The sequence below is a fragment of the Panicum virgatum genome, chromosome 6N (assembly GCF_016808335.1).
Source record: "Panicum virgatum strain AP13 chromosome 6N, P.virgatum_v5, whole genome shotgun sequence".
Taxonomy (NCBI): Eukaryota; Viridiplantae; Streptophyta; class Magnoliopsida; order Poales; family Poaceae; genus Panicum; species Panicum virgatum.
The window spans coordinates 19,890,508-19,906,829 of record NC_053150.1 but is presented as its reverse complement, the minus strand read 5'-3'; the positions used below and the strand labels follow the sequence as shown (position 1 = coordinate 19,906,829).

At 41.9% G+C, this 16,322-nt stretch overlaps 1 protein-coding gene across 8 annotated transcripts in view; it reads left to right on the top strand.

Annotated features, from left to right (window-relative positions):
- Positions 1 to 16,322, top strand: part of LOC120679011 (peptidyl-prolyl cis-trans isomerase FKBP62-like) — a 63,241-nt gene that overhangs the window by 10,426 nt on the left and 36,493 nt on the right. The window lies entirely within an intron of this gene.

Here is a 16,322-nt window from a genome sequence, read left to right as displayed (position 1 = left end):
CAATGTGTATGTCTTACACACTACTCCCTCCATCCCAAATTATTTTGACTTTTCTAGATATATTGATTTTACTATACACCTAAACATGATATATATCTAGATGCATAGCAAAAATAACTAATAATTTGGGACGGAGAAAGTACATGACATAGGCCTCGCTATAACTATATGCTAAGCCTACTCTCTCCATCCTGAAATGTAAGACATTTTAATTTATCATAAGTTAAAGCTGTTATAAGTTTGACCAAGTTTATAGAAAAGAGTGATAATATTTTGAATGTCAAATAAGAATAATTATATCCACTATGAAATATATTTTTTAACTTACTTATTTCATATGTCAGATGCTAATATTCTTCTCCACAAATTTGGTCAAACTTAGGCTACTTTAACTTAGGACAAAGCAGAATGTCTTACATATGTCCACATATCAGTTGTAATAGAAAACATTAATGCACCTACTACTATGTTGATACCTATAGCTCAATGATGGCCGTGATTTCTGCTATTGGAAAAGACCTTGCACTGAAACTTTGCTATATATTGAGCTGGGAGATAATGCATCTAATTTTATAGATGGTGGGGGGGGGGGGTACATATTTATAAGCCATACAAAAATTCAACACAAAGTCAGCAAGCAGTAATATGTGCTGTAAATTAGTTAATTACCACATAGGCAGAAACGCGCTAAACAAAATTTAACTTGTCAACGAGCGAACTTGGGGCGATATAAATACCTGAAAACAGTGTGCCTGTTGTGTTACAAGCTGTATGTTTTGGTTTTTCTAAAATGAATATAGAATTGCATGTTTGCTTTAATTTACTGGACTTATATATGACAATTTATTACTGTTACGACATGACAACTTTGATTTATGTATAAATTCAATAAATGATTTCTTCATAATAAGATGCATAATAATTATTTTGCATGCTACTTAATTTGTTTAAATTAAAAGAGATATAGAAAACAGCTTAGTACAGCAAATTAAATTATTATCTATATTGTCTTCCACTACTACAAAAATGTTAATTTGTCACGGTTGGAAAACCCCTGTTGTCCCGGTTTCCCAACCAGGAACGCCAGTCCGGAACCCCCTTTTGTCCCGGGTCTGCCAACTGGGACAAAAGAGGACCTTTTGTCCTGGTTGGTAACACCAACCGGGACAAAAGGTGCTGCAAGCGCCCACGTGGCTGGCGCACCCTTTTGTCCCGGTTGGTGTTACCAACAGGGACAAAAGGTCCTTTTTTCCTTTTTTCCTTTTCTCAATTCTTTTTCTATTTCAATTATACTTTTGCATTTCAATTAAACTTATGTATTAGAATTCAGTGTGTATGATCTCCACTAATATATACATATATATATATAGTTACTTATATAATATTTGTCGTAGATAGTTTTCATATATAAATTAATTCACTTATATATATGTATATGTATACACATATCTATAAATGTGAATTCCTTTACATATGAAAATGTCTAGGACCAATATTATATATATATACACATATATATTATTGAAGTGCTTATATATATAATACATACATACTCATAAATAGAAATTTAATACATACACACACATATATATTTACATAGGTATATTCATTCTTAATTACATATATACGCGCATATTATCATATTTGCTGCTATGGTCAATATTAGATAGTCCATCATAGTAGAATTCGCCTTTTGGATCGAGGACTTGCTCAAAAATAAATCCGGATAATTGTTCTTGAATCGCCATAATCTTTTCCTCCGGTATGAGTTTATCGCGCATCTCCTCGACCTATGGAAAAAGGGGATAATTAATTTCGACTAATTAAAATACGAGTTCAAATATTAACAAGTTTTTTACTTACTTCCTCCTCCCAATCTGTCCAGCCCTTTGGAGGACCTACCAGACCATGGATGTTCTCGCATACATAGTATGCGCATAATACAGTGTCTTGTTTCTGCCTCATACACTTTAAGAGAGAAGAAATTATCAGGTATTTATATGAATATATAATAAAACTAATGAATCGTGCAACGAATCATCCAAGTGAGTACCGCAAAATCTGTCTTGATCTTCAATTCCTTGTCAAAATTGCTTGGATGATTTTTAGCGAATTCTTTTCAAATCCTGTGCATGATTAGAACAATTATAGTCAAGTAACAAAGTGATTCAAATTATCGGTCATCGACGGAGTAGTGGTAGAATTACTTTTTCATCATGTTAAGAAGATTTTCGTATTGTTCTGGAGGTCTCCTCAATGAGTCCATAACCACGAGTAGGCTCTTCTCGGGAATTATGACAATTAGGACCCAGTGTTCACTGCAAGATTATACAGAGGCAGTTCTTGGTAGTTAAGGTTTAAACAATTCGATTACAGAATATATAGAGTTAGACGAAAGGAATCACTCACGCAAAGTTGTAAGGAAACAATATCATTTGCTTGTTGTGATGAACGCTTATGTACTTGAACAAGTTTTGGTATAGCTCATCGGCAGTGTAGAATCCTCCAATTACAAGTAATTGGGTCGATGAAGCCGAGGTGAGAGTATCCCTTTCTCCTGCAAGTTTGTATCTCCACTCTACATGATACCGAATAAATCAAGAGATCAGTATGTTGAGATCATGCAAAACAATATGTAAGGAGAGTAAAATACTTACAGAACCCACAAGCCGACCATAGAGATGTCGAGGGCCTCCTGATGGAATAGTTGGTAAATTTCTTCCTAGTTTATCCATATAATGGCCTCCCCCCGTAAGAAATTGTCATCTTTAATCTTTGCGCCCTGCATGAAGATGCAATCGGCCATCGCACGCATGTAGTACTGGTGCAGCTTATACATTTGCGTTGAAAGCACGGACACTACTTCGGGGGGTACAAGAGATTTGCCGATCTCATACGTCCATTTGACGACCACATTGGCCTTTGGAATATCTTCTCCCCCTGCAATCTGAGCCGCCGTCAGGTTTGATTCTTTCAAAAATATAACAAAGTCTTATTCTTGCGTCGTCTATCCCACTACGAGAGGCTCTATTGATTGTTTCTTTTGGGCTCCGAGCTGTGGAACGTCGGACGACGACGACTTTGATTGTCTCTTCTTTTTCTCAGTAGTTTTGATAATTGTGCGTTCGTAGTTTTGATAATTGTGCGTTCGTAGTCTAAAGGGGGGGTCTCTCGAAATGAATTTTCTCTTATTTGCTTCGCACATTCTCTTAAAAAATTTCAAATCTATCAGATTTATCACTTTCTCGGGCTCCGGCTTCGGCTTCGGCTTGAAGTGCTCTTTAACTCTTTCTTGAGTTATACGATCGCATTCTTCAAGGCTCATGTCCTAGGGTTTAATAGGAGTCTCCTTGGTTTTCTTCTCCTTTTCCTTCTTCTTTGGAGGCTCCTTAGCTGGTGCAGCTACCTTCTTTGCCGGCGGCCATTTCTGCTTCTTTGCCGTCAGCGGAGGGGGTGACCATGGAGGCGACGGTGACGCTTGAGTGTTCATCGACGCATAAGATGATGGTGATGGAGAATGTGCCGGTGAACCTTGCTGAGACAGTGCTGCCCTTGGGGAGTTTTGCAGAGATGCCGGCCTTGGAGAGGCATGCTGAGATGTCGGTCTTGGTGTTTGATCATCCGACTTTAGGACAATGTAGCGCTTATCCCATAGGATGTAGCCATGAATGGCTTCTGCTAGTGTCCTCTCCCCATCGCCTCCAGGAATATCAAGCTCGAGCGTCTCCCAACCCTGGCACACCTGCTCTACGCCAACTCTTGTGTATCCTGGCGGAATTTGCTGCCCGTGGTACACGTCGCCTAGTTGGGTTGGCATGGCGGTACCGTACGCAACAGTGAACATTAAGTTCTTAACGGTAGTCGGCAGGTCACAAGGTGTCTGGGTGATCTCATCCACTGGAAATCGCTGCGGGGCCGTCGCTTCAACTGCAGCCCGGATCCCCGTTGGCTCGGCGACGGCGACATCTGTGGAAGAGCTGCTGCTTTTCCACTGAGACAGATGATCGGCTGCGACATTAGGCTCTGGAGGCACCGTTTGCGCTTGCTGTTGCTGGTTCATTGCTATGGCCACTTGGCGTTGAACCTCTTCCTCCAGTCTTTGATCGTGTGACATGAGTTGTTCCTCTAGCCTTCGTAAGTGCTGCCGCTCATCATTCTTTCTTCTTTGCCAGCTTCTATATGATTCAATGTAATCCCTGAACCCATACTTCCACGGAACCACGCCTTTGCCTCTTGTGCGGCCCGGATGCTCTGGATTCCCAAGGGCGTAAGTCAGCTCATCCCTCTCTCTATCCGGCTGGAATGTTCCGTCCGCCACTGCTTGTATGGCCTCCTGTAGTCTCTGGGCTGCTCGCTGGATGTTTGGCCAATAGATGCAGTCACCAATCAATGGGTCCAAGCTTCCCCCGTGACCATAAAACCAGGTCCTTGACCTTTCAGGCCAGTTCATAGTCGCAGGTTGGATGCCTCTGTCAAGCAGATCCTGCTCCATCTTCTCCCATTTGGGTATTGCAAGCTTGTAGCCTCCTTGGCCTAGAGTGTGATGGTACACTTTCTTCGAGGCATTGTCTTTGGCCTTCTGCACCTTCTGAAGCCCAAGCTCTGAAGACTTGTATTCCACAAATGCATCCCAGTGACCCCTGTGCTTTTCGAGCTCGCCGGTAAATACGGGTGTGGTCCTGGTCTTGATATATTTCTTCGTCAAAATTTTCTTGAATGATTGCAGTTGTTCGGCCATCTTTCTCAGGGTCCAACGCTTGCATATCTCTTCGGATTCAGCTGGAACCGTGAAGTTTTTCTTAAGCTCCCGCCAGCACCATTCTTTTTCTCTTTCGGGTACCGCATCCCGTTCCTCACTTGGATTGGAAGCTTTCCAGAGCCTGCAGCTGATCGGGATGTGGTCCCTGACAATACATCTGGATTGTCTTATGATTTTTTTGGTGGCAGCTTCTGGAGCGATCGGTTCGCCATCTGGACCAACTTCCGTTATAATGAACCGCCCTTCCAGCTTTTTTGTTGGGCCTCCCTTCATCTTTTTCTGCTGCGATGATGATCCAGACGGCTATAAAAAAAACATTCATAGTATTCATATAGATTCAGAGGAAAATATGATTGTCACTACAAATAAGTATAGTTGTGATATGTACATTAGCACTTTGTTCAGCAGCAGCGTCATCCTGAATAGATGGTGGCTCAATTCCATCACCGGACATATTCAAATAAATGTCGGTATTGCTGCCATCATCAGCTTGTTCAGGGACATCTCCTGGACCTTCGCCAATCATATTCAACAGAAATTTTTCGTCTTCCGCGTCTGTGTGTCGCGGGTCCATCGTAATTAAAATATGAATACAAATAAAACCCTTAAAAAAATTCTCTAAATAATCCACATATTTAGATCGGTAATGATCGGAAACTATCGGAAACTATCGGAAACGATTTGGTCGGTATCGGTAACGATCGGAAACTATCGGAAATGATTCGGTCGGTATCGGTAACGATCAGAAACTATCGGAAACGATTCGGTCGGGATCGGTAACGATTGGAAACGATTCGGTCGGGATCGGTAACGATCGGAAACGATTCGGTCGAGAAGTAATATAAATGACATAATTAAATAATAAATACATGATAAATTAAAGGCTTCGAATGATATATTTAAAAAATAAAAACATGATAAATTAAAGGCTTCGAATGACATAATTAAATAATAAATGCAAGATAAATTAAAGTCTTTGAATGACATAATTAAATAATGAATATATGATAATTAAAGTCTTTGAATGACATAATTAAATAATAAATACATCATAAAAGAAATTCTCTCTAATTCTCTATTGCCTTCTCTATTTCTCTATAAATTCTCTCTAATTCTCACAATCTCTATAAATAAAGAAAACACTATATCCATAATTGCATTCTAATAATGTCTTAATAAATCAATTCTACTTAATATATAATAAATAAAACACTATATCCATAATATAATTCTAAAAATATCTATATGCATAATTGAATTCTAGTTAATATAAAACAGAATTACATAAACATAAAATTTGAAAAGAAAAAAGAAAATGCCGGCGGCCACACTACTCACACAGGGCGGGAAACCTAGGGGCGGCGGCCCTGGACGACGAGGCGGGGAGCTGGCGGCGCGGCAGCGTGCAGTGGAGGCCGCCGGGGGCGGCGAAGACGAGAGCGTGCGCGCGGAGTGGAGACCAGGGCGGCGAAGACGAGGGCATGCGCGCGGAGTGGAGGCCGGGGCGGCGAAGATGAGGTGGCACGGGGCCGGGGACGGCGGCGCACTGGTGAGCGGCCTGGCGGGGTCGTCGTCCAAAGCGGCCGGGGCGTGGAGGCGGCGGAGCTCGGACGGCGCTCAGGGACGGCGGTGGGCGAGACGACGGCGGCGCGATGGGCGAGACGACGGCGGCGCGGCGCAGATCAGGAAAATGCCCAAGTGTTGGAGGAAGGCGGAGGTTGAGCGACATATATAGGGGGCCCCCCTTTTTGTCCCGGGTGAAGCCACCACCCGGGACAAAAGACCCTTTTGTCCCAGGTCGTGGCTTCACCCGGGACAAAAGGGGGAGGTCCTTTTGTCCCGGGTGGAGCCACGACGGGTGAATCCACGACCCGGGGCAAAAGGGCCTTTTGTCTCGGGTCGTGGCTCCACCCGGGACAAAAGTTGTTTTTCGGCGGGCCGGGAAAATTCCCAGCCCGCGGCCCACCTTTAGTCCCAGGTGGATCTACCACCCGGGACAAAAGGGGCCCGTTTTCCCTCGTTCCTGCCAAATCTTATGTTTGTTTTTGTTTCTTTTTACTTCTCTTTTAAAATTGGCTTTCATTTGTTAATTCAGTTAATAAAATTATGATTCCAAAAATTATGGAACAAAATTTTTTATCTCTATATGAACTTGATACATGCAACAAAAATAATTAATTTTCATTCAAGTGATTGGGTCAACGAAATATCTAACTTTTTTGAAATCATATTTGTTATTTTGACCATGCAAAAATATATTAGGTGAACAAATTTTTTCAAACTGTTGCTTTTCGACAGAAAGTGGATTCTATCACGATATTAACATTTAAAAAGTGAATTTTAGATAAAATTAAGCAATTTCATGATATTAATGAGTAGTGTGTGAGTTTGAGAGATAGTGTTTGTGTTAGTGAGTGTGTTAGTGAGAGAGTATAATGTGTTAATGTGAATGTAATTTCATGAAATAAATAAAATTAGTTGAGTAATCTATTATTGAATGAAAATTATAATTGAGTCTGGTAATTAAGTGAAAAATATAAAAAATAATATATATAACACATAAAGTATAATTGTATAGTACATATATAATAAAAGTATTCGAATTGCGATTACGTTTTTATACAATAATATAGAATGATTCAAGTACATGAAGGATTAGCGGTAACAGACTTTCTCTTCACAAATGTCCCTTGATTATGATCACGGCGCAAGTATGGAGCATCATCATTGGCTAGCAGGATGCATGGATCAGCATTTACTTCGAAAGGTGGAATGGCAACAAAATTATTATATTGTTCTGACAAGTCTGTCTTGTCCTCCACTACAACGATGTTTCTCTTTCCTGATACAACTATGTGTCGCTTAGGCTCATCCTTTTGCTTGTTTATCCCCTTCTTTGGCTTGCTGGACATGTCCTTAATGTAGAAAACCTAAGCGACATCCTGGGCTAGGACAAATGGCTCGTCTCTATACTCAAGATTGTTGAGATCAACTATTGTCATCCCATACTCATCTTTTGTTACCCCTTCTCCAGATAGCTTAACCCATTGGCAACGAAATAGAGGCACCTTGAAATTGGGACCGTAATCCAGCTCCCATATCTCTTCAATGTAGCCGTAATATGTGTCCTTTTTCCATTATTGTCTGTGGCATCCATACGAACACCGCTGTTTTGGTTGGTACTCTTTTTATCTTGGGCTATCGTATAAAATGTGTTTCCATTTATCTCGTACCCTCGGTATGTTAAGATATTCCAAGATGGTCCCCTAGCCAATAAGGACAGTTGTTCACTTATATCCATGTTATGCATTAGATGCTTCCGCAACCAGCTGCAGAAAGTGTTCATGTGCTCACGTGTAATCCATGCCTCAGACTTTTTCGGGAAATTGGAGAGCAGAATTTTCTTGTGTTCCTCGATATATGGGTCAACCAAGGATGATTGTTGAAGAACCGTATAACGCGCTTTCTTGAATGAGAAATCATCTGTGCAGATATAAGATTTCTTTCCTAATATACCCTTTCCAGTTAGTCTCCCCTCATATCGCGATTCAGGGACTCCAATCGGTTTAAGGTCGTTAATAAAGTCAACACAAAAGTCAATGACCTCCTCAGTTCCGTACGCACTGCCGATGCTTCCTTCTGGACGAGCTCGATTACGAACACATTTCTTGAGTACCCCATGAACCTTTCGAATGGGAACATGTTGTGTAGAAATACTGGTCTGAGGATATCAATCTCTTTCACAAGGTGCACTAGAAGATGTGTCATGATGTTGAAGAAAGATGGTGGAAATATCAGCTCAAAGCCAACAAGACATTGCACCACATCGTTTTACAGCTTTATCAAATTCTCTGGGTCAATTATCTTCTGAGAAACTGCGTTGAGGAAGGCACATATCTTCACGATGGTTAACCGGACGTTATCAGGCAGAATCCCCCGCAGCACAACCGGAAGAAGTTCGGTCATAAGCACATGGCAGTCATGGGACTTGAGATTTGTAAATTTCTTCTCTGCCAAATTTAAGATTCCTTTTATATTGGATGAGTATCCAGATGGAACCTTTATACTGCTCAAGCAGTCAAACATGGTTTCTTTCTCTTCCTTGCTAAGAGTATAGCTGGCAGGACTTAAGTATTGTCGTCCATTATCTCGCTGTTGTGGATGTAAGGCATCTCGTTCTTCCATACATTGCAATTCTTGACGTGCTTCTACTGTATCTTTTGTCTTTTCGTACACTCCCAAGAATGCTATCAGGTTGACGCAAAAATTCTTCGTGAGGTGCATCACATCTATTGCATGACGAACATCTAAGACTTCAAAATATGGTAGCTCCCAAAATATGGATTTCTTCTTCCACATGGGCGCCATTCCATTTTCGTTCGGAACAGGTTGGCTACCAGATCCCTTTCCAAAAATAACTTCTAGATCTTTTACCATGTTGAAGACATCTTTACCACTACGGTGCATCAGTTTTGTTCGGTGGTCCGCTTGGCCTTTAAAATGCCTGCCCTTCTTTCGTACCGCATGCCTGATGGGAAGAAACCGACGATGACCCATGTATACAACCTTCTTACAGTGAGTCAACCATATATTATCGGTATCATCTAAATAGTGTGTGGATGCTTTGTATCCCTTGTTCGAATATCCTGACAAGTTACTAAGAGCAGGCCAGTCATTGATCGTTACGAACAGCAATGCTCGTAGGTTGAAGTTTTCCTGTTTGTATTCATCCCACATCCGTACACCTTCATCACCCCAGAGCAATAAGAGTTATTCGACCAATGGTCTTAGGTACACATCAATGTCATTTCCAGGCTACTTTGGACCCGGGATAAGCACTGGCATCATGATGAACTTTCGTTTCATGTAGAGCCATGGTGGAAGATTGTACATACAAAGAGTCACAGGTCAAGTGCTATGACCACTGCTCATCTCACCAAAAGGATTCATGCCATCCGTACTCAAACCGAACCTTATGTTTCTCGCATCCAAATCAAATTCAGGGTACGTTCTATCTATTTTTCTCCACTGCGACCGATCAACGGGGTGTCTCAACATCGAGTCTTTCTTGCGTTCCTCTTTGTGCCATCGCATCAACTTAGCATTATCTTTATTTCTAAACAGACGCTTCAAACGTGGTATTATAGGCGAATACCACATGACCTTCGCAGGAACTCTCTTCCGGGGAGGCTCCCCCTCGACATCTCCAAGATCATCTTTTCTAATCTTGTAACGCAATGCACTGCATACGGGACATTCATCCAAATTCTCGTACTCGCCTCGGTAGAGGATGCAGTCATTGGGGCATGCATGTATCTTTTGCACTTCCAATCCTAAAGGGAAAATAAGTTGTTTGTCTTCATATGTTGTGGCAGGCAATACGTTGTCCTTAGGAAGCATTTTTTAACAAGTTTGAGTAATTCACCAAATCCCTTGTCGGATACACCATTTGCCGTCTTCCATTGCTGCAACTCCAAGGTGGTGCCAAGTTTCTTCAATCCATTTTGACAATCTGGGTACAACAACTTACGGTGGTCCTCTAACAACTTCTAGAACTTCAACCTTTCCATTTCACTCTCACAGTCTGCCTGCACATTGTGCAATGCCTGCCCCAGATCGTCGCTGGGATCATTTTCTGCTATATCTACTTCGGGCTCTTCCATGGGAATATCGTCATCGAATGCACCGATTCCAGCATTCCCGGGAAAGTGGTCGTCAAAATCTTCTTCTTCATTGTCTTCCATGGTAACCCCCTGTTCTCCGTGCTTCGTCCAACAAACATACTTCTCCATGAAACCATTTGCGAAAATGTGGATGTGTAGGATTCTTGAAGATGAGTAATCCTTGTTATTGTTGCAATGAACACACGGGCAGCACATAAAACCATTCTGCTTGTTTGCCTCAGCCACAGACAAAAAATAATGCAGGCCATCAATGAATTCTTTCGAACGTCGGTCAGCATTGTACATCCATTGCCGGTCCATCTGCATTTTAAATAAATCAATTTGAATTCTTTACATGTATCGAATAAATAAAATATATCAAACCTAAATTAAACTAAATGTAACATAACATGAATAATTAAAAGATATGCAATATCCATCATACATCTTGATTAATTAAAAGGAGTACTTAATCCATTACAAAACTTAACAAAGGAGCACTTTACATGAAACTTAAAAATTCGGACAACAACACATAGGTTTTCAACCGTCCTTGCGTTGGAACGCAGAATGCTCTAACGGATTTCTTGCTGGCGCAGAAGAAGATGGCAGAGTTGAAACCTCCGAGTTTGGTGGTGATGAACCGTAACGCCGCAATAAATCATCAAGATCAAACGGAGGTTCCTCGCCCCTTGCCATGCATTCTCTATATTCTTTTTTCCAAATAACGGAGCGCTGCCCTATGAAAAGCACTAGGTTTTTTGGACCGACGACCTACTCGAGTTGTGTCCTTCTCTCCAGGAGGACAACGATCACCCCCACCGGTGCCACTCTCTCCGGCTGCTGAAGCCATATTTTACTGAAAAATACCTTTATTTTCCACAAAATTATAAGTTCTTACCATTAAAATGCAAAAATTATTTACTATTACAATTACAATGATCAGATTAATAACTCTTGCAAATAACAATGAAATCATATAAAAAAGATGAAATGTATCATTAATCCTCAAGAAATCTCTAATTAATTGAAAGAAATCTCTATAACTTCTAATTACTTTGACACCCTTCAGTTCCAGGAGTACACTCTTTTCAACATCCAGAAACCCTCTAGAAGAAAAATAAACCTTTATTTCTGAAAATGTATATGTCAGTAACCTTAACCCTGCGGTGATGACACTGCCTTTCGGGGGGACACGGTGCGGTACAAGGATGTCACCAATCGGCCAGTCGCAGCACCAACATTTATGATTAATAGGCACAGCACTTGGCACAGGCAGCGTGCTTGTTGATATGCTCTTAGTACAACAACAGTCATGCTGACTGCGTCAAATGTTGTCTTCTTATCAATCGGAAGTGCTGGTGATGCGACCAACCGATTCGCGACGTCCTTATAGCGCATCGTGTATCCCCGAAAGGTAGTGCCATCACCGTTGGATGGAGATTAACGACGTATACTTGTTTCAAAATAAAGATTTTTTTAGCTTCTAGATGGTTTCAATGTGAGCCTGAATAAATACATCACTAGAGTGTCAAAATAATCCATTCATAATACAAAAAATTCTAATATACTCATTTCATTAATTCATTCATGAATACAAAAATCAACTATCCACAATATGGTCATATATACAAGTACATCACATGAAGTGTCTACACTCATTCTAAAAATTTCTACTATCCACATACTCATCTAAATCTAAAAGAAAATCACACCTACATATGCAATCTAGCTAAATGTCCAAGAAATGAGCTAGCTACACATTTTCTCTATTTCTAAAGCATGAAATGAGCTATACAAGCTAAGGAAGAAGAGAAAAACAAGCCCCAAACCTTTAGCGCCGATGGATGGATGGGGAATCAAAGATCTTCACAAATGTGGTGAAGAAATGAGCAAGAACTCCTCTCTCCCGAGCCAAGAACAGCAATAAACAAGTGAGCTGAATGGCTCGGGTGGGGGGAGAGGGAAGGGGATAAGGGGGGCAAGGCCTTTTGTCCCGGTTGGTGCCTCCAACCGGGACAAAAGGCCCCTGTCCCCCCCCCCCCCCACCCCGCTGGCCCGGCTAGCCGTTGGACCCGGGACAAAAGCCACCTATTGTCCCTGGCCCAAAGGCTGCCGGGACAAATGGCCTGGAACAAAGGTCTATTCTGTAGTAGTGTTCTAATCAAATGTTTCTTCAAGGATGAAGTGACAAAAATGCAAATGGCATGGCCAACTGGATCAGTGATTGGTCTTTTACAAAAATGATGGATCATTCTACAAATCATAGTGAACCACCATCATTAGGGATGTAAATGGTATGGATATTTTCCGACCGTATTCGAATTCGATCCGGTCTAGAAGAGTTTTTATCCGTCTGTATCCGATTCTGAGTATTCAATATCCATAACTGATCCGTATCCGTATGCTCAAAAGTACATTTTTATGATGTCGATATCCATTACAATCTTATCCGACAAAAACTAACACTATCTGTATCTGACTCCGTATTCGAACACAAATATGAAAACAAATACGATATCAGTGATATCCGTCCGTATCCGATCCGTTTTCATCCCTAACCATCATGTTCCAACCTTCATTTTTCTTTTTCTTTTTTGTTGAAGAACCCAGAAAATGACCTCTGCCTTTCCCCCCAATGAAAGCATGCCGCCAAACTGACTGGTTACCTTGAATAATATCAAGTGTATTCAATGCTGAATCATCATCCTCGCTAGTGTTGAAGCATATCTTCAAATTGATTCGGTCAAAACTGAACATTTGCACGAGAAAGAAAATTATTTATTTTAATGGTTGTTTCCATATATACTGAAATATGTATATAAGATAAACATATTTTCCTGCATATACTTATATATAGTTCAGAACTATTTTTGAAACGAACCGGCAGGAGAGCTGCCCGCTATATTAAAAAGAAGGATGCCCGACGGGCAAGAACAAAAAGGTTTGTATTGTACAAAGCTCGAGCACATGTCTTCACAAAAAGAAGAAAACCAGCCGGCCACAAATATAGTTCAGAATAGAATATTCACATGTGTGTGTTTTTAAAAGTCCAGATTACTCCCGTCAATAAAATGAAAGTACACATAGGCCCCTAAACTATTTTTTAGTTCAATATAACCCACCAACAATGTCAATTGGTCCAATTTACCCCTTAACTAGATTTGACTTTTTTTCTCCATGCATAAATGGAGTATTAAATTAGAATATTTGTAGGGTGATACTAGGGCCTTGTTTGGATTTTAAGGGTAAAGATTTACCTAAAGGTAAATATTTTACACCTCATATTTGCCCCTAACTAATTTACTCCATGAGATGTTTGGATTTAGGGGTAAAATGGGGGTAAAAGCTGTTGGAAATAGCAATTAATGCCTCTCATTTATCCAATTTTACTCCAATTTGACATCCTCCAAGGGTAAAGGGGTAAAGAGGAGGCAAATAGGTAAAGGGGCACATTTGCCCTATATGTTTGGATTTTTAGGGGTAAATGGGAGGCAAATTTACTCCTGTTGCCTCTTTACCCCACCATCCAAACATGGACATCATAACACTAATCCAGCGCCCCATCACCGCTAGCTCAAAATGGCCATCACTGCCATTTTCGTTGATGATGGAATGGGCCATCATCACGGGGTTCAGACCCAACGGTGATAATCCAAACCATCACCACCGAGACCCGGCGGTGTCGCCCCCATCATGAAACAAAAAAAATAGGTTCTGCTCAACGCTCCACGTTGCTCCCCGTTGCCGCCCTGCTCTATGGAGCAGCTACACCGAGCGCCACCGCAGCCCCCACACGCTGCTCCACACAGCTGCTGCTATTGTGCGTAGGAGCCCCGCACCGCATCGCCGCGGCGCTACCACTGCTGCTCGTCGCGTTGCTGCAGCCGCTGCCTTGGTTCCATGCAACTGCCACAGCCACGGCTCCGCCTGCCCCAGGAGAGGAGGGAAGGGCGGCCACAGCCCTGTCCCTAGGCAGTGCCGCACGCATCACCGTGGCCCCATCGATGCATGCCGCCTCAGCCGGTCCCTGCATTGGGGGGGAGGGGAAGCGAGGTCAGGGTGAAGCTTCTCCTCTTTTGAGGTGACTAAATATGATACAAATATCAGTCCCAGGAGGCTGATAACACATTTATTACATCAGGTGGTTTATTACCGTACAAACCGTCGAGGTAGTGGGCACTGAAGCGCCACTATCACGAGGGACAACATGAGTACTACAAGCCAAACTAAAATGTCAACGAAATCTAAGATCATATCAGAGTCTTGCGCCATTAGAAGCTTCCTGTTGAGACCCCGAACCACAGGCAAGGTTGGTTGTAGGACGATCACCTACTCAACGTCTTCGGGTACGAAGTCTGGATCTTCCTCTGTAAAAACTAAGCAAGGGTGAGTACATACATACTCAACAAGTCCAACCCCACCCACGGAGGGGGATAACACAGAATACATGCATAGGACTAATCAAGGATAAGGCAATCAGTTAATTCGCGGTAAAGCTAATTTTATGCAAGGGTTTATTTTGAAAGGAGAGTTTTCATAAAGTAATTCTTATCGTAGCCGAGTAACAAAATGGGGTTGATCCTCATAGGCTCCAAGTTTTAAAAGCTGCTACCGGACTCCTCATCCGCCGTAGCACACGGCACTACTGCCGGATACTTTTTCCAAAAGAACAACTCACGCCATCCCAACCATCCCCAAAAGAGATGCTAGTTATGTGACCAAACCATAACCCGCTCAATACTGTGAGCACGGCTATTCGAATAGATATTTCACTCTGCAGAGGTTGTACACTTTACCCACAAGTGGGGTTCCGCAGCCTGATCACCTTAGTGTCAGTGCAGATCCCAACAAAGCCATTGCCCACCTTAGCTAAGTCTGACTAGCCAACACGGACTCCACCAAAGGGTCATTGACCTATCACTGAGGTATAATCGGGGCATAAGCCACCACGATCTTATCCCGTCTCCTTGGCCACCCGTTGCTCTCAGCTCTCCTGATGACTAACAGGCTAGCTAGTGGGATTCATGCTAAGCCGTTGCCACATACAATGGTCAAGTGGTTGCCCGATGGATTGGGTTAGGCAAGACATCACAACAACTCGGTCCTTAACTGTGACAAGATGGACATCTCCCAACCTTGCTCAACCCCACCGGGTCAAGCACACCTTTTGGCACAGAAATGCCATCCATCTCGTCAAAACACATCTTTCATTTATTTCTCAGTAAATACACCTTTTTCCTCCCCACACACTCACACATTTTCTTTTATAAACAATCACACCATATTTGATGAGTATAAGGTCCTAAGCAATTCTAGCAGCGATTAATATCCAAATATATCGAATCATATTTAGACATTAATCTAGGTGATCAAGGAATGTTTATAACAAATCAAGGGGTGGCTATCCAACCAGGTTTCAGCAGTAAAAGCATATGCAATTTTGTAAAACAGGACAATAGGTGGTGTTTAAAAAACAGGGACAAAACATGCATCAAAGGATGAGATTGAACTTGTCGTTCACAAAGCCTTCCGAAAAGTCCTGATCGGGGTACTGTCCTTCGGGTTCGGGGTCGCGGTACTGGTCCTCGCATCCTTGCTCACGGTACTGCTCGTCGACGGGTTCTTCCTCGGTCACTCCATGATCTACGACGCACACAAACAAACACACAATAAAGAAAAAGAAATAAAGATTTTATCGTTGAGCTCAAATCAAAGGAAATTAAGATACGGAGATAGGAATAATATTTTTGGGTGGTTTTCTAATGGCACAGCCGGAATTATATTGGGAATGGCGTGGTCAAGTTTCGGAATAATTGGAGGATTTTTGGTGTATGGAATGATAGGTTAAAGAGGGATTTAGGGGCTAATTAAGGATCCGGGGCTTATTCGTAAATACT